General features: G+C 36.8%; 1 protein-coding gene and 1 non-coding gene across 4 annotated transcripts in view; one reads left to right on the forward strand and one right to left on the reverse strand.

The window, feature by feature from the left end:
* Positions 1 to 19,483, forward strand: part of LOC112466298 (acetylcholine receptor subunit alpha-like) — an 84,555-nt gene that overhangs the window by 43,099 nt on the left and 21,973 nt on the right. The gene's annotated exons all lie outside the window — the stretch shown is intronic.
* Trnan-guu lies at positions 669 to 742 on the reverse strand. The gene has a single exon. It is a non-coding gene; the product is annotated as a tRNA-Asn (tRNA).

Genomic DNA, 19,483 nt, shown 5'->3' on the forward strand with positions numbered 1-19,483 from the left:
AATAAAGATTTTGTATTACAAAATATCTTTTGTAAAAAAAAACATAAATGTTAAGATATTTTTCCATGAGACCTGAAAGACGTCACATCCATAAACGTAGTATGTTATAATATATCATATAAGTATATTATATAATAACCATATAGCGTCTCGAGATCATATTTAAGATGACCTTAAATAGAAGATAGAACTATGAATATCGGTCCGTATATATTATGCCTGTCATCACATCAATGACAATATTTTTTAATATTATAATTACAGCATATGTGATTTTTCCGAAAGCGGTTGAAGTTAAAAAGAAATAATACAAAAAAAATTTGATTTACAATAAATGAATAAATAAAATTAATAAAGATATATATCTATATCTGAGCGTAGGGTTTTTCAGAACGACTTCAAAAATTGTGACCAATGATTTGGGAGGTTTTATTGTTATTTTACTTGAACATAGATTCTAATCTCAATACTTATATAATACAATATACTTATATATAATTACAATTTACAATACAATTATATATTGTATGTACATTGTTATATTATACATATATATAAAATATTAAAAAAATATATTTAAAATTTTAATATTAATATAAATTAATATAATGTAAAATTTTAATATTAATATATAAATTAAAATATAAATAATTAAATATTAAAAAAAACGCCCCCGGGTGGGCTCGAACCACCAACCTTTCGGTTAACAGCCGAACGCGCTAGCCGATTGCGCCACGGAGGCTATTGCCTTTTCTTCTATTACATGTTGTTTATACATATATATACATATAAATATACACACATATATATATTATGTGCGTGTTTGTATAACTGTATTATATATACATATATAAATATGACTAAATTTGTTTAATTTAACTAATGCAGTTTAGAAATAATAATCTAATTATAATTTATTATAAAATATAAATTATATTTTTTTAATAAACATATAAGGAATATTAAGTAAATTCTTTCTTATATAAATCTCTTGAATTTCTGAGACAAAAAATAATTATACTACACAATCGCGCAATTATGAAATAATTCGAAATAAAAAAGAAAATAAAACAAATATGCTTGCTAGATTGCATCACGAATGCATCGTTCGATCATTTTGACGTCATTTTGTAAGAGCAAAAATAGCATGTTTCCGAAACTGCCATCATCTATTGATCGCGTGTGTTGGCCCGTGATGAGAAACGAAAAAACGAGTGCCTCTTTTATCGTCATGATAACCCGCGGCTGAAAATGTGCATAATTAACATGCAATAATCCAAACATACAACACGCAAAATAAACGCGATAAACAGACCGGCGTGCAGTGAATACAATCAAAATGTGCGAAACCAGAAAATCGTAACGTTTGTTCTTACAGTTTTACTGACAATGTTTGTATTGAGCATTGAAACCGATGTTCTTTCAGTGAATTTCAATTTTGATATTGTAGACACGCGAAATGGATCTTCGGTGTTTATTCGTGGCGATGAAAATGCGATAGTTTCAGTCAAATTTATTTTTTTGTATCGACAAAATTTTGGAAGCATATATGTATGTACATGCATACATATAAGTGTATAGCACACATATGTACTTATATTGATTAGGCATTTAAGTTGATTTAATATTAAATTGAAAATTAAACTTTAGATTATAGATAGAAACAATTTTCGACAATTTTTGGATAATATAGATGATTTGTCTGCATTTTTGCACGGACCCACATTACGTAGACCAACTTTTTTTAAATCACTTTACATATAAAAATATTAAGATAAAATTATCGAAAAGTAAATACTTATGAGGTATTTCATATCGATTTTATGTTATATATTTGGATAAAATATAGAGTGTATATGAATATGTACCTATGCATGTCCTAATATTTTTTTATATAAAAGTTTCTTTTTAGTTTTTTGCTAATCAGAATGTTTCTATATATCTCGAATATGCGCCAGTTATCGAATATTCTACATATATATATTGTAGATTGAACTTGCCGTACTAGTTCACTGGTTTCATTGGTTAGCAAGAAAAATAGAGGTTTTTCATTTTAAAGTTTTATAAAAAAATATCAATTCTAAACTTGTCAAAGAGTGTGAGACATTATGTAAGCGTGCGTAATCGGCAGTGATCGATATTTCCGCGCTGCGAATTCGTCGTATAGACTTAAATATGTATTTACATCCAACTAAAAATTGGAGTCGATATCGGTGGACTCAATCTCGCTCTTTACGTCGAGATTCGCAGCAACATGAAAATACAACAAATGCAAACATTCACGGTAGAAGCCGAGAGTGACGCGGGTGAAATAATATTCGTGAAAATATTTTTGTTCGCAACCTGCCGAAGCGTGATTCTCAAATCCAAATAATACGTATCCAGGAATACAGAAATGCGAGTTTGGCATACGATCTGACAATAATAAAAATAGAGAGAGACATAAGCCCTCAGCAAAGAGCTTTACATACAGGTCCAAAAATTCTAGACGGCTTAATCTCTCTGGTTTAACGGTATATCACGAGGAGATATTTGTCACATATATAAAATGTTAGAAGCTCAAATCTTTTATTATTATAGTTTCTTTTATGCGGAAAGTTTATCGATAAAAATTAAGAAAATAGCTTTCTCTTGTAAGAAAGCTCTCTTCAATCGCGAATTTTCAAAGTATAATTATCTACAAATTAGATAACATAACATCATCTCGAAAGTCTTGTTGAAACTTTTCTTCATGTGTAAACGATGTATATGCAAACATTGAAGTAATAATGACGGATGTACTTTAGATTCTCTTTCTTTCTCTCGACTAGACTACCTTCTCGATGTTAAGCTTGTATAATACACATTATTTATTATATATATACATATATAAGTGTGTACATACAACAGACTCTTGAGCTTCCCGTCAATTTATGTCGGTTGGCACTAGCTTATATCACAAGCCGTTTACGATCATTTATCGGCGCCGACGTCGACATGGAACTTAAGGCACTTAGGGCAAATCGTGATCTACGAGCGAACCATGAGGGGCACGGCTGCGAGGGAGCGGCTCAACTCGCCTCAAGACACCTCGAGATAGCCCCCGTTCGAAGTGCCGTCACTAATTAAGAAATACTTCCCTTGACGCCTACCCTAACAGCTCGGACACGCCTGATTCTGACCCACACTCTCACAAGGCCGACTAGCCGGCAACCTTTATCTACTTATCGTTTTAGAAAAGAAAAGCGGAGCAGTTCACGTTTTTCAACGTCTTAGCGTCGCAAGAATAGATTACATTATTGAAAGTAAAATCACAAAGATAGTTTTTCTGGATAAAAAGAAATTTACAGCACAACATTTCGTTAACTACAGTTTTAATAACTTTTGCAACAGTAAAGAGACTGATTTATGCAACATATAATAAATCCGATTCTTTTAATATGTACTACTGTAATTTTTACTTTTGCATATAATTAATGTTATTCTTGCATACCGATAGCGTTGAATGAAACAAACAGCACAAACGTTACAGTGTCAAAAAGTAGATCTGTACCGTTTTGCGTTTCACAGTTTCAATTGTTTGTGGTGAAACTTGCAATATGAAACGAATTGTCAACAACGTGTGATTCACGCGCGTGATTGTGTATCAACTATAGGATCATGGAAAAGTTTTGTTGGGTCAGATATCTCGATTTCTCGTCTTTTTAATAGTGCACTCTCGAATTGAAACGATTTGCACGACTTTCGCGAACTCATATCCTACTCGAACACCGTATCTTGGATCTAAGTTGGACTTGGAATTAAAATCTAAAAGTTAAATGTAAGACGCCAGATCAAATTTACTGAGCAATCGCCCCTTTATATGCGCATCGAATATATATTTTCGAGCAAACACGAAAGCATGAAAGTTGGATTAAATCGTTCCCGAAGAGTGATCCGAATTGCCTTCGAAAACCTCATAAGATTCAAACAACGACGATTCTTTATCGTAAAATTAGTGGGTCAATTCCAGGATCAATTAAATCATCGAGGCAAATACCTCAAATTATTTACACAAATGTCAATGGCGTGTAAATATAGAAATGGCAATTGAAAGAGTTAACATGATGTTTATAACATTATAATTCGTACAATGTTCGCTTTGTTTTATTCTACGCCATTTGTTTTAATTATTTTATATTGTTTTATTTTTTTTATAATAATTATAAATTATAATTATATTAGGTGTAGAAAAGCTCTATTCGCTTTTATGTCGATGTGTTCGCACGGTAGTTTCCATTAAATATCGAAACTCGATCATTTGTGTTGCATAATACGTGTTGTCGCTGCTTATCGGAAGCGTTTGAAATCGCGTTACGTAATCAAAATTGTGTCATCATGTCGAGGGCCGCTGGGGTACGATGACGTTTAATTGGACGATATTTGCTGAACGCATGTAATCACCTGTTGCACGCAGGATGCGCCCCGTTAACGCGTCGACGCGCTAAAATAAATTCCCGTCGGATATTTCTAAGCGAATCGGCATTCGCCCCACGGAGCGCAGGGGATGTTTCCAGACAATTTAGAGCCTTCGTTCGCCAGCCACGTTGCGAGCTTTACAAGTAACCGAATAGGATTTAATCCTGCGCGCGGAGTCACGTTGAGACAGAAACGCCACAACTTAACGTTTATTATTTGCTATTATATAGATTTGTGATAAAACATATATATAAATTATACATTGCAAATTGGATAAAAATAGCAATTGTAAAGCGCGATAAAATATTGCGGACATAATTGCATGCTTCCAGTGTAACTGATGAAGTAAATTTATTAACATGTTCTCTGCCGCGTGGGGCGTTTGCATGCACCCTGTTCAAGGTATCTATTATTATGGAATGGCCATTTTTTTATATTTTCGCTACATATAACATTATTATAAAATATTTTATAAAATCATGTACTGAGAGATGCTTTATAAATATTATGTAAAATACAGTTATCACATCGTGGAACCATCGTTATATTTTTCCTTAATATCTAATAATTCTAGATAATAATTTATCTAGTCTTATAAATGTTATATAGCATGTGTTATAAATAAAACTATTAGCCTCGACGTGGGGCGCATGCGATCCACGCGACCTGAACGGAAAGTTACCGAAAATCGATTCGACAGGGAACGCGTTAAAGTTCTTACAATCGAGTATATATCATAGAAAATTTATAAATATAACAAGAAGCTCTCAATCTTTGTCCCTTCAATTTGACTTACCCTTGAACGGTTATCCGTTAAATCTTTTCCGTTCATCCCGGGCGATGTCTTATTGGGTCACAGGGTATGCGGGTGCATGTCCTTCGGATTCCAGAACACGCCGGAATGACGAAGGGAAGCCCGAGAATACGTTGGTAGTGTCGATGACGATCGACATATTGGGATTTTCATTTGAACAGTGGGACGTTATGGAATGTGACGCCGGTCGAAAGTCCAGGAATGAAATAATCCCCGCGAAATGGGTGACCTTATATCACGTGCACGTCGCTTTCACGTAAGAAGTATAACTGTCAATTTATTTGACACTTGTAGTTTTTCTCAAGCAAAAATAGATGTTCCCTGTGCTATCGTACATTAAACGTGAGCATCTTATATTTTTATGCTAATTAGTAGAAAGTAAGATAAAAACAGTCTTTCCATCTTTAGAAAATAACGAAACATGAGTAATTATCTACGACTGTATAAATATATTTCGAATTGGTTCTACTATTTTTTATCTTTATAATATAAATTTAAGAGTTGTCTGTATGATTTGAGAATTGCCCTATTCTAAATAGGAGATGAGTCACTAAAAAACGTGGAAAAAATATACAAAAAATAAATATATATAATAACGATATATTAATCATGTATATATTGAACTTTATATTATGACAATATTATGTTATAATATTTATATATTTTTCAATAAAATTGTGGAAAATATGTTCGCTATGTATGACAAGGTGCTCCGCAGAAATAATGATATTGATATGTAAAGGATCACGTGAGAATACCACTAATGGAAAAACAATCTCAATATCTCGTCTCACTATAAAGAAGCTACTCCTAAAATGTTTCTTGTATTTCGTCTTCGCACGATACAACAATATATTTTATTACAATGCATTAGAATAATCTTTATTGCGTGCGTAGACATAATAACAGCGAGGAACATCGCTCGGTTCTATAGAAAAATGTTTTAGGGCCGGCTCTTTCAACGAAGTCGGAATCGGTTTCCCTTAGAGTGTACCCTTGATAACGCATATGTCTCACGCGATATCAATATTTCTGTGAGAGCCGGCTAGCGTGCGTAGCACCGGCGAATGGTGTATTTTCCGTAGCAATTGTTGAGAATAATCCGATCGATCGCGAGAGAGCGGCATTTAATTATCACTATAAGGGGATTGTCGGGCCGCTTCGAGTTGTCGGATTATCGCGCGTATACTGAAGTCGCCCGGAGCAAATTAGCTCCGTGCCTTGATTTCATGCAATCATCCGTGGCCGAGAACCGAGCTGTGCACGAACCGCCGATTAGGACGCTTGTGTATGCGCAATTGCATCGGTCGCGAAACGAACGCCCGCACACGGAATGCAACGACCTATCGATCGAGAGCGAGTCGCTTCGAGTCTCGCGGTTCGCCACCGAGGGGCGAGCGACCAATTTCGGGGCACGAATTATCCCGATAGTAACTTTGTAACGCCGTACACGTTATTATTACCGCGATAATTGGATCGGTGGGTTTGCCGATACGGCATTGACGATCGCGCACGTGAACTTTCGCCGAGAAAGTCAAAATATCTGGGGCGCGGCCATTTTGCGGCCTCCTTCGGTCGAAAAAATACGTATAAACGAGAAAGTTTATACTTATTAGCTGCGGAAAGTCAAAATATTAGAAAAGAATTATAATTACAAAGAGAAAAATATTTGTGTGATTAAATATTTATACAATATAAAGTCTACAAATATGAAACATTTTTTAATGAAAATTAATTAAAGTTCTGAATTATACATGGAAATTGTATACAAAATTTCGTGTAATTTAATATACATTTTTATAAGCTTTTTATAAATTTACGTATTAAGACTCATTTTAGGCAATTTATAATTCGCATCAAATAGGATCCTAATATTATTCTTTTAGATACTCACAGAATAGGAGATTTTATTTATTTTACTTATAATTTTATACGTCGTATAGTTTTGTATTATATTTTTCAATATTTTGGTACATACGCTTTGTATTTTTTTGAGATATTTTTATATGATACATATACGTATAGCACATATAATTGTAAATAGAAATCTGTTCTGAGATCGTCTAATTGTGAGTGATAAATTATAAATTTTACTTAATTCACGTTGTCTCCTACAAAAGAGCTATTACTGCAGAAATACTGCTGCTTGATTCTAAGATTCTTCAAATCCTGCATCTGTCCAGAAATGATGGATCGCGCACGATGGCTCTTAGGTGAAGCTCGAAATGCATTGTGAGCATTCGGTCGAGATTCTTTTTTGCGTTCTCCATTTTCCTTTCGTTTTCATCCCGCTACGTGTACGTGCGGCTGTCGAGTATCAAAGCTTTCGAAACTTCCGCTCGCGCGAGACTGGAACACTAAATGACGTTCGACGTAAGCGCCGTTACGGTTTGGAAACTTCAAGCTGTCAGCTTCCGGCATCTTATCGCTCTTGCTTGCACGTTCCTCCCGTCGCCCATCGTCTGGCGATTTGAATTCATTCGGCGCCGCTCGGCGTGACTTACTTTCAAAACAATTTTAAAAAAGTGCTCCTTTTATCATCTCTTCCTCGACAAAGACTCTCTCGAGGTAGAACGCTTCCTTTACTATTGATAAAAACGCGCGTGTGCCTTTGTAACGATGATTTCGTTCTCATTCTCGCTCTTTTCTTCATACTTTGCTAAAACGGAAAAGCAAAAAAAAGAAGAACGTATCTATTTTTTTAATCCTGAGTTGAGGAAAATACATCGAGTCGTCTTTATGCATTTCACTTTAAAGTTACATTATTTACGTAGATTCGAAGCGCCATGCCACGTCGGACTTGCCGATGCGGATCCGTTGAATCAGACTTCCGCTTCTTCGTTATTCAATCCTTTTAACTACGTGTACTCCACCCTCGCTAGACGAATGCATATCCCAACGCGCCGTCGAGAATCGCCAGACCGTCACAAATGCGAGGCAAATCTTCCGGCGTAGCGGCCGGAAGTTTCGAGTGCCACGGATTCTCGGCCATTGTTGCTCTACGGCCCTGCAGGATTGCGCTCGCGGGCAGAGGTCTCAAGTTTTCCGAGGGAATAACTCCGGCATCTTCTTTGCATCGCAATTTATTTTTCTCTCCAGAACCGCGAACCGATTGTCTTTCGTCATTGTCGCGTATACAAGCTGGCTCTCCCGTAAAATTGCGCCGGTAATTCAGATAATTATATTCCAGCGCGAATTTAATATGCAAATTGGACGTCGGCACTCTTTAAAGTTATTACACACCACTTTGGAGCAATAAAAAAAAACTTTTTATATATGTATTTTTTTCTACTGCAGTTCTTTCAAAAATTCATAACTTTCATATAAAACTGAGAAACTTTTTTGTAATTAACTAAATTTTTATAATTAGAAATTATCGAAAGAAATATGTTTGATGTAACTTATTCACATATTAAAATGTAATCTTAGAAATATAAGAGCTTAAAAAAAACATTGATTTAATTATTTGCATATCTCTTCTTACATGATTATTGCGTAAATCAAAGAGAAGTTTTTACAAATTTAAATAATAAATTTCCATCTAATTTTCAATATTTTGATGAATAAAATTCATCACGTTATAATATTAGAAAACTGCAGAGATATCGTTTATTAATTGTAACGTTGCAGAGATCTCTAAATCGCGTTTTGTAATTTCCCCTGCTTTCAATAGATTTTCTCAAATACGACACACGTCTTTTCAAGATACATCTCAAGATAAAACATATATTTCCTGATATTAGTATCGTTTACGGCATTAGTATCGTTGTTGGTAATCCGAGATGTCATCGGTGTCGCTCAATGATTACAAGGATGTCCAGCACAAGCGTCAAGAGTACTCTCGCACATTTTCTGCCTCTCTTCCCACCTTTCTCCGCACCCCTTTTCCAAGCAGACAGCACTCCCGTAACCCAATTTAACGGAGGACACAAAAGAGCGTTCGGCGATATCGAGCTGTAAGATGTGCGACCTACTTGCGAGACCTCCCTCTCGCTTTATCTTTTTCTTCGTCCCCTCCTTTACGCGATCTACCTATACCTCTACGCCGCGGCGCCGCGCCGCCTGGTTCCTTCACCTCAGCTCAGCCCTTTTACAGCCCCGATCGGGCGATTACGAGCGTCCACGTATTTGTTTTTTAAATCCCCGACTATGCCGTTTCTCCTTCCGATTCTCGCACATCGCGCCCGTGATTCTATTAAGCCTCGATCATTGCAGTCAATCTCCATTACACCGGACCGCTGAGAATACGTCGGGAACGTTTACCCGAAAGAAATGTTTGAGAAGCGCACTGGAGAAACTCTTACAGTAAGCTCTCTCTATATCTCTTTCTCACTCATGCTTTCTACATTTTGCCGCTTTTCTAAAACTGTAGAGGGATTCTGGATTCTGTGTATCGCTTCCACGGAATTCTTGGAAAATACTTGAAGAAAATAATTCTTACAGATTATTTATAGAATTTTTACGGAATCGTAGTTGATTTTTAATCTCATTTAAGTTGCGTCAATGGCGGATTTTAGCATCTCGAGGCTGACAGGTTTTGTTTGAGAGCTCCCTAAAAAACCGAGCTTTACTGCGCCAAATGAAAATTTGCCATTAATTTGTATGGCATAATTAGTCGCGTGTAATTAAGCGTTGCATTTTTTACCACAGCACGGATTGATAAATTATATAATAATAATTTCCACGTATTTTTGTGAGTTTGATTTAATTTTAAATAATAAGTTACACACATTTTGTTATATCTATCAGATTCATTACCAGAAATAGAAGAGGTATATTTGCATTTTTATTATATTCTTTATTATATTTTATAATTATATTAGTTTATTATATTTAATTATTACAATCGTTATTTATGTTTTGTAATTAAAATACTGCATTTGAAATGAGCACGATTGTTATAATTCTACGTAACCAGTTAATATACGGAATTCTCTTAAATTTAATTTAATAAAACAGTAAATTTATGTTTGGCTTTCGAATTTTTGGGCGATTCCTTTTTTTATTTATCTACAGTTATCTGACAAAGTCTTTCGAATTACAACACTGTTCTTTCTAAAAATGTGATATTGGAAGCTGCAAACGCATGTACTGCGACCAATAAGAACATTAGAAATGACAGTAGGAATATAAAAAATCTCGTTCTTCTCGATTTCACGTAACTTCTGTTCACCAACTTCGCTTCTTTTATCTTCGCTACGTGATTGTTTTATCGCTGTTATTGCGGTTGAATAAGTCTTCTACGCCGTTGAACGTATACAACCTGGTGATGCATCGACGTGTATCCGTCGACGCATTGTGCGTGCCAGGCGAATGTGCGAATCTTCAAACACGTGTACCCGTTTTACTGCTCTGTAGCTGGAAAACACGAGCGTTTGTCGTTACACTCCGTAAATATCAACACGTCAGAATTTCCGAGCCACATCACCGCGCGATGTTCGAAAAGGTTACGTCGCCAAGAGTGATTCTCGTGGTGCGAAATATAACATTTCGCGAAAAAATCTGAAAGGAAAGAAAGATAAACATATACGCATTTCAAAATTACACTCGACGGATCGTATTATATACATTATACATTTATTTCAAATATACATCACTTGAAGGAGTATCTGTTCTCCTCCGTTTTCGCACCCCTCGCGTTCGCTCTTGACGTATCGCCGAAAACGATCATCAATCATCGTCGCGGCGTCGGATCTTTTATACGTGTCATTATACAGACCAGACGAATAATAGCGAGGCATTCGGCATCTCTCGTTCGTCGCGCAGACGTCTCGGGATAGTTAAAATATTCTTACCGCACGCGCCGCGACCCGAGCGAATGGAAAAACGCGATGCTACCGATGCGATGCTGAGGATATTTCATTTTCCATGAGTCGAAGTGCGGCCAAATTGATTTTGCGCGAGTGCGGTACCGATTGCCTTATGCGCGGGAGTATAGGCTGATATACCGAATGTGCCGCATACTGACGATGAGATTCCCTGAGAATCTCCAACGTCTTTCAGACGCGCGCACGTCTCGAGTCTCCGATATTCGATTATCCGTGAACAAGGAGGACCCTCTTCCCCCGCGCCAGTGCATCGCGAGATTCAGCCGTCGTCAACCGTTTTGTATTTGCAGCGTACAAATCGGAATTGTTAGTCAAATCGCGTGATTGCATAACAATGGCCTTCGTCGACGATCCGGACGCTTGGATCTGGAATATAAGCCGCTCGTTTAGTGAATTTCAAGCGCAAATCTCAAGAGTACCGGGATTTGAATTGATAAATCTATCGATTTTAATCGGGATTACAATAAGAAGTCTGATAATTACCGAATGTATAACGAGGAAGGTGTGTAAAATGAGAAAGGAGCAGGGATCGCTCGGTGGATTATGGATTATACGCATTGTATTAAACGGGGCTATAAAGTATACACTCACAAAGCATTAAGTCCCACCTGTTGCATTAAACTTTTTGTCTAAATAATTGCTATTAATCGTGAAACGCGGGAGTATAGTTAAAATATTAGCTACTGTGGGTTAATAGTGCGTTACACGGATACGGAAGTCGCCTTTCGTCATGTATACGAGGCACGCGAAGCGAATTTGATTTTACGCTTAAAATTATGTCAGAGAGCGGTTCTTATATAAGTTTTAATTTTATCTTGAACAATGCTGCTCAATTCTATTTTGGAGATTTGCCTCTCTCTTTCAAGCAAAACTTTACAATCTTATAATTCTCTTAAATATGTATTCTTATCTTGAGTTTCGTACGTGTCTAAAATAAATTTGCAATTCGTTTCGTTGGTATATCTTCCAATGGCTTTTCGCTTTAACAAGGGGCTCCAATTACCATTCGCCGTTTCTCTCACTCTTCTTGGGATTTCTGGAATTCCGCGAGGCATTTCTGGGATTGCTCGACGAGAAGTAAGACGTATCCAGTCAGACGGGACTGCCCAGGAATTTCCGCCTTCCGGTGACCACGACAAGTTCGTTGATCTAATGGCGTTACACGTCACATATATCACGGTGGACAGGCGAAAATGCGCCATAAAAGCGTGTTTAATTAAAGGCGTTCAATCTCACGAAGTGCATACGCACTTCCTGAATTAAACGCGGCACGTTGAAAACTAAGCTGAAAGAATCTCGCAAACGCGGAGGCTCTTAATCTTAATAATGATCAGTGTACTTTTAAAGAAGAAGAATTCAAGTTACATTAGTTAGTATCCTTCGTCGTAATTGTACTTAGTATCTGCAAGGTAATTTAATATATAGTTCATTATTGCAATAGGAGTGAAATTTCAGATCGAAACTTTGGGAAAGTATCTCTTTCATCATCCTAGAGAGCGGAAGTTTCCGTAATACAATATTAAAGACGTCTCGTGAGACTCGGAGAATGCTGGGAAATTTAGCAACATCCCTTTTCCCATCGGAATGTTAATAATTATCCATATATGCAGTATCGCGCGTTGCAATCCAAACATGAAATTTCGCTATTCGATATATTTCTCCTATCTTTTTCTCTCTCTCTCTGGAAAAATGAACAGCAGCATTGATAATATAAACATTCATGACGCAAAAATGGAGGATATTGAATTGCCAATGAACATTTTGCCTTTTATATTGTTTTTTGCTCATTCCGACAAATTTTCGATATTGATAAAATGATTATTTACAGAAATATCCTTTTTAATTACTTGTTTATATCATTTCTGATATAATTCTTATTATAATTGACAGTTAGTGTACTGAATAAAAATCTGTCAAATCTAAACCACCAATATCTCGTCCGATGTCACGATTTTTTAAATATCTAGGTAGTCTAGAATCTAGAAGCTTGCTTTAAAAACAGATGAGAAAGATGCTGCTCTGTAATCTGGATAATCGGATTGCTTGGCTTCAGACAAATTCGATATCGATTGACCGAGGTCAATCGCCTTTTTTTTCGGGGACACAGATATTTATAATATGCATATCCGTGCGCGACAATCTGCACAATGCGGTTGAATCTTTCATTCCCACGAATAAATCGCGTTCCTTCATTATTTCCGAGGCGGGTTCAATTATTGTAGCGAGGTATCGACCGTCCACTGAAGTTACGTCGCTTATATAGTGAAGCGATCATTATCTTCTCCGAGAGTATCGGTGAGTCGTGTACTATTAAAATTGGATTTTGCGTCTAGCCGATCGCAAACGATAACGAAATATTTAAGATCGGAGACTCGACGAACGAAGAGACAATAAGGCATTGAGAAAATTATTCGCGAGCAAAAGCAAGAAGCTAGAGTTCGAGTTCTCCCGTAACGTTTACGATAATCGTGATATCGGTCCTAGCTCGACTAACTATCTGAGAACGTAGGGTAGTTGGCTCTTTTCTCCCAAGACATTGATCGATAGGTTCTAAGCACTGCGGTAATAAATCATCGGCCATCGATGAATGAGTCTCTATTGCCGGTAATAAGATGATGAGTCATCTCGAAAAAATCAATGTCAATGACTTTTATAAGAACGCGGTTTCACAGGGTCTCGGATGAATACCGGAAGAAGAATCGGCGGTCACCTTTGTATCACCGATGCGACGATTTATACATCAGAATTAATATTCGATAATGTAACACGCACGAGATTACGAAAATCGATTGGTATTGCCTACATTTTTCGACAAGAAATAATATTACGCGAAATTATTTCTTAATTCTGCGGAGTTCTCTATAGACACGTTCTTAAGAATTAATTACTTCGGTTAATCGTTATTAATTACCGTAGTCGCTTCGCTGAATTCAGCAAACGTATCGATCGATGTTACATTAAACGTCAGTGCGTATTTTCTGACGGACGATCCTTGCTGGTCTTTATGTTATTTGTCAAAGCCTGTATGTTATTCTAGGTGCATTGATCACCTTGCCATCGTCGGTTTATTGTGTGCGTATGTACGTGTATGCTCGCGCGCGCGCGCGCGCGTGTGTGTATATGTGTGTGCGTGTGTATGTGTTCAGGCAAGAAAAATAAAGAGCGCGCCATCACAGGCGGACTCTCATTGCGAAGGTTTTTGCGAGCAACCGGCCTCGTGAAAGCGACCGCTCGTTTATACTCGTCTCGCATGGATCGTAATCCCTTTATGGTGCACCATATATTTTTATTAAAAACGCGCGACAACACATCGAACCTCCGCCCTGTCGTCTAAGTGTATTATTATTCCACAACCGCGGCTCGTTTTGTAATTCTGATCGATCCGCACCGCAATATGGTTTCGCGAACAACCGCGACAGACGGATTAATTATTCTCTCGTTTCCGACTGGTCCATTCTCGAGAGAGAAGAGAGCAAAAGAGACGTTTTACCCTAGACCATTATTCGTAAACTGATCCCGCAATGAGGATCGCGTGGCCGAATATATCCCTCGCCTATCGAATTTATAGATATCTTTCCCTCAGGATCGCGCAGAAAGAGCGTTGTCGAGTTTTACGTTACTCCGGCGACTTGTCAGGACGATTCAGTAAAATTCTATCCCCATCGAACATCCGATAACTCCCGCGAGCACGATTTTTACACGCGAGAGCCGAGTGAGCGCGCGCAGTCGCTGTAATCTCGATTAATTAATACAAGAGGATATCCGAATTATTGAGCTATTGTACATCGGGCTGACTGGATTCCAAACCGAGGACCAAAATGCGCATGTGCCGCGTATTAATGTTCAAAAGTCGGTATACTCATCGTACGTAATATATGTTACAATATTTAATAATGAATTATGATTTTATGAAAATTTATGCTCAATATAAAGCATGGTATTTTTTAATAAGAGGGTCAAATCGTATGGAATTTAATCCAATCGTTGCAGGATATAGTCATTTATTGAAATATTATTTTATAGTCCTGTTTATTGAATTATAAATAAAATTAACAATCGCAAAGCAAAATTTTTTTTCAAATTTGATGACAAATACATTTTCAGGTTTGCTTAAGTTTGGAGTGAATGTGAAGAAACACAGTACTTATCGTAATTAGTAGTTCATTTATATAGATGGATATTTTGCGCGCAGTTTGATAATCTGCATGATTAATATATTTAGACTCCAGCAAAATTTCATGCTGCATCAATGAATCACGGGGATCGCCACGGGACGTTGCTTAATCAGCGGAAGTTAATTGTGGAGGCTGAAGATACAGTTTCTTAACAGCAGTAATAAGATTTATGAATTTAATAACGCCGGCGCGTCGCAGTTGTTGTAACAATCGCTTACATAATCTTCAGTTAAATAGGTCGAGCTGCCGTTTGTCAGGCAAGAATTTGCAACGATAAATTTTTCTACCGAGAGCATTGGGATGCGATAAACAGAATTCACATTCACCAGTTCAGCGAGTCGATACTTATTCGACGAAGACAATTTTAATCTGTGAAATTTTCGCGCAAAGCATATCTGAAAATTTTTGTAAACGTAAAATGACTAGCCTGTGTTTCTGGTTTAAATACCTCTTGACATATGTTACATGAAGTACAATTTTACTTATTCTCGGTATACCGAGGTTGACGAGAAAACTCATTTACTAGCTAGCTTTGTTGACGACACGTGGATGAGGATAGAAAGCCATTTAAAAAGCTTTTTGCTCGTACGTAGCGGAGATAATTATCCATCTCTCAAGCTCTCAAGCTGGCAAGTGAAAATGCCAGGCATGGACAGTGCGACGGACGGATTCGGGGTTTATCGATCCCGCGAGCCACGTAGCAGAAATAACTTTCGGACGGGAGTGAAGGAAACGTGAAGTTTCCTAAACGATATTCTGGAGCAAAGCGCAACGGTAATCCCGATATGTGTTTGCCGTCAAATTTTACGTATTAATAGCCTACTTTGCACTCTTGTCCAATATCTCTTTCGTTTGTCCTATGTGTTTTGAATTCTAACACGAAGACGTACTCCCAAAGTTTTGTCAAGTGTATAACTCATCTTAAACAACAATCGAGTTGTGTAACGATTAGATGATTCTTGATTCATTGTGTGCGCGAATGTGAGAGAGTATTTCCGAATATCTTGTAAATGTAGATGTATAAAAAATGGATCTGACATAAATCACGTTTTCATCGCCACGTATAAACATAGCGTTCCATCTTGGCGTGTCTACAATATCAAAATTGAAATTCAATGAAAGTATACAGTGGTTTCATTTAAAAGGGTATGTAATTGAACATTGTAAATTGCATATTTATTTTTAAAAGTATGCTATATGTTTTATTTATATTTGATTCATCTTATTGTTCTGTGCGTAAAAGTATAAGTATATCAAGATAAAAAAGTAAATGTACAGATAATCTATATCTTATGTGACTTATGCCAAAATTTATCAAAATGATACATATAAAATATCTCGTAAACGTGATATTGATTTTTTAGAATTTTTAGATAATTTTTCCTTGGTACTTTTACATACAGAATAATTAAAAGAATTATTGTGAGAGAAAAATTATATTTTTATATTTACAAAAATATCGATGACACTGATATCTCACAAAAAGCATTTGGCATAAAAGAATTGTTGCACGTAAAATATTTCGTAACTATTGAGTTTTTAGATAATTTTCCCTTAATACTTTTACATACAGAATGATTAAAAGAATCATATTGTGTGAGAAAAATTATATTCTTATTCACAAAAATATCAATGACATTGATATCCTTTTCTAAAAAGGAGATGTGAAGTTTATTGTTGCCGCTTTTCCGCGATGCCGATTGGTTTCCTTGCTGCGCTTACTTCATTTGCAGCTGTCATTGTATATTTTGACAGTTGTGTATAATAGGGTTAATAGTGAAATGTTAAAGATAAATAGCGCGCGCGTAGCGCGCATCTGTAGTGTCTAGTGTCATAAAAAACGCATAATATAAAAAAAATAGTTGCGTGTATCATATTTCCCTCGAAAACTGTGAAATTTTTATTTCAAACATTTTTTTTTTTTAATAAAAAACATCTGAAATATTTGAGGTGTACAATTGAGATGAGAAATATTTTATTATGTTTTTGTAAGGCCATTTTTTCCGGGTGGAAATTTTATAGAGGATCCCACATATCACGTTTATTTTCAACGTCAAATGTGTTCGTGATCGATAAATGAACTTTTCTGCATAGAATGGAAATAAGGCAAACGAAATAAACGTTGGTGCACTCGTCGGCCATTATATACCGACGCAATATACGGTCGTTGATGAAGATCCGACTGCTGAATTGTTTTTACTGAAAGCTTTTCAAATTTTGTACATAGATTGAGTTCGATCACGTGTCGATTAATGACCTGTCGAGTTTCCATTTTGTCGTGTATCGCACGGAAGTTTTTGTTATCAGTTGTAAAAACTCTATGTACGTATTATACATGTACGAATTGTCATAGATCTACCGAACCACTTTTTACACACGGACTTTTCGATCAGCTGGAGTTGATTTTACCTCAACAAAAATATCGAGAGTGCAACAGTAAGTAATTGAGAATAAAGGATCTTTTAAAAACTGAGCTTTGAAGTGCAAATCAAAATCATTCTTTAATTTCAAATAGATTCTATTTCAAGAAAATTTTAATTCTGAATTTAATTTTAAGAAATGTTTAATCCAATAATCTAATATGCCATTTTTGTGACAAAGTAATAAGTAATTTCTCTTTAAACCATTTCAATATTTAATTTCCAAATACGATTATTCTATAAGTTCTTCAATAGACCAATTTTGAAAATTTACGACTAATAGTGATTTAAGGAGTAACAAGGAAAAGTGAGCTTTGAGAGTCAAACGCGGTTAGTTGGGTGCCTATAGCGTGGAGCCAACGCTATGTAACATTTAATTAATAATTTAATATATTATTTAATATAAATCGTACGTTTTGGCTCTACTTTGAGCCATCTTCAGCGACGCGATGATATTATAGATTAAATTGAATGATCTCAAGTATAATCTCAAATAGTAATTTTTCTCGCCTTCGACGTTTATCACCGAAGAAAACCAGGATTGATGGAAGGACCCAGATGAGAAGTTTGGGTTTTGTTAGGTCTGAAAACGGATCAGCGCCTGTATGTGTGCAATATGCAATTTTATTGCGCGCAGCGATATTGCCGGTCGGTATCGGGGGTTCTGCGTGGAAAAATGCAACCCCGGGGCTGCAGGCCGGCCAGTCGGCCGAATAATGGATGCGGAGCGGACAAGGGACGACCGGGTGGCGAGATGTTGCCGGCCGGCCAAACAGCCAGTCAGCCAGCCCGTCGCTGGCGAACTGACGCGACGGGTTGCGCATAACAGAATATTGGCACTCGCGGAACCGAATAACCGATAATAATAAGTGCCTGCCACTCACACGGCCGCCCGCCCGATCGCCCGTCATCTATCTCGCGCCCTGAAAGGTCTGTCCCCCCCCCCCCCACGCGATTCGCGAACGATTGCCCAATATGGATTCCCGAGAAACTACCCCTTCCGACAAATACATTGCGTATACTTTGTTAGAAAGAGGCGGTCTTGCGGAATAACGTTTAGCAACGATAACTACATTTTTTTTAGAACAGAAAGAGTAGAGTTTGATTGCTAATTTCCAAATTAGTTTTGCGGAGATTTATCGAACACACAGGTGAGGAATTCAATATCGCAGCAACAATCTACAATCTCGAAAAACGACAGATTTTTTCCATATTGGATATTGGATTTTTTTTATTAATAAAAAGAATGGAGAGGATATCACACGATCTTTGCGAATATGTTTGTACAACGGAACTGGATTTATACGAGAGGTAATCATGCGAAAACAGAATCGCTCGCTAATGGCTCAATCACGTTATTAGTTGCTTTCCATTTACACTCAACTGATCTGAGTCACTCAGTTTTGTAAGTATTTTATACTCAGGTAAGACATGTCATTTTGTATTTACCTGGTTATTTTGGTGACAAAGCTATCGCATAATAATACAGGTCCATAGCCTCACTTTTAATGTGAGTTTATTTTAGATTCATTAAAGCACGTGGTCTCGATTGTGGATAAAAACTCAGTTGAATCTCACTTGCCAGCATGCAAAAAGAACGTGCGTTTAACTGAGTTATGACGTCACAAGTGAGAATTATCTGAGTTTTGATGTAAATGGAAAGAAACTATTATTGCGGGGTTAATACGAAGGATAAAAAACCCTCGAAAAATGTATCGTAATCCCTGTGTTGTACCGTTTCTTCGAGGATCCCCATTTTCTATCGGATCCGCGAAAATCGGGTCAACGCAATGCTCATGCAACCGTTCG

The sequence above is a fragment of the Temnothorax curvispinosus genome, unplaced genomic scaffold (assembly GCF_003070985.1).
Source record: "Temnothorax curvispinosus isolate PA1 unplaced genomic scaffold, ASM307098v1 QBEX01016033.1, whole genome shotgun sequence".
Lineage (NCBI taxonomy): Eukaryota > Metazoa > Arthropoda > Insecta > Hymenoptera > Formicidae > Temnothorax > Temnothorax curvispinosus.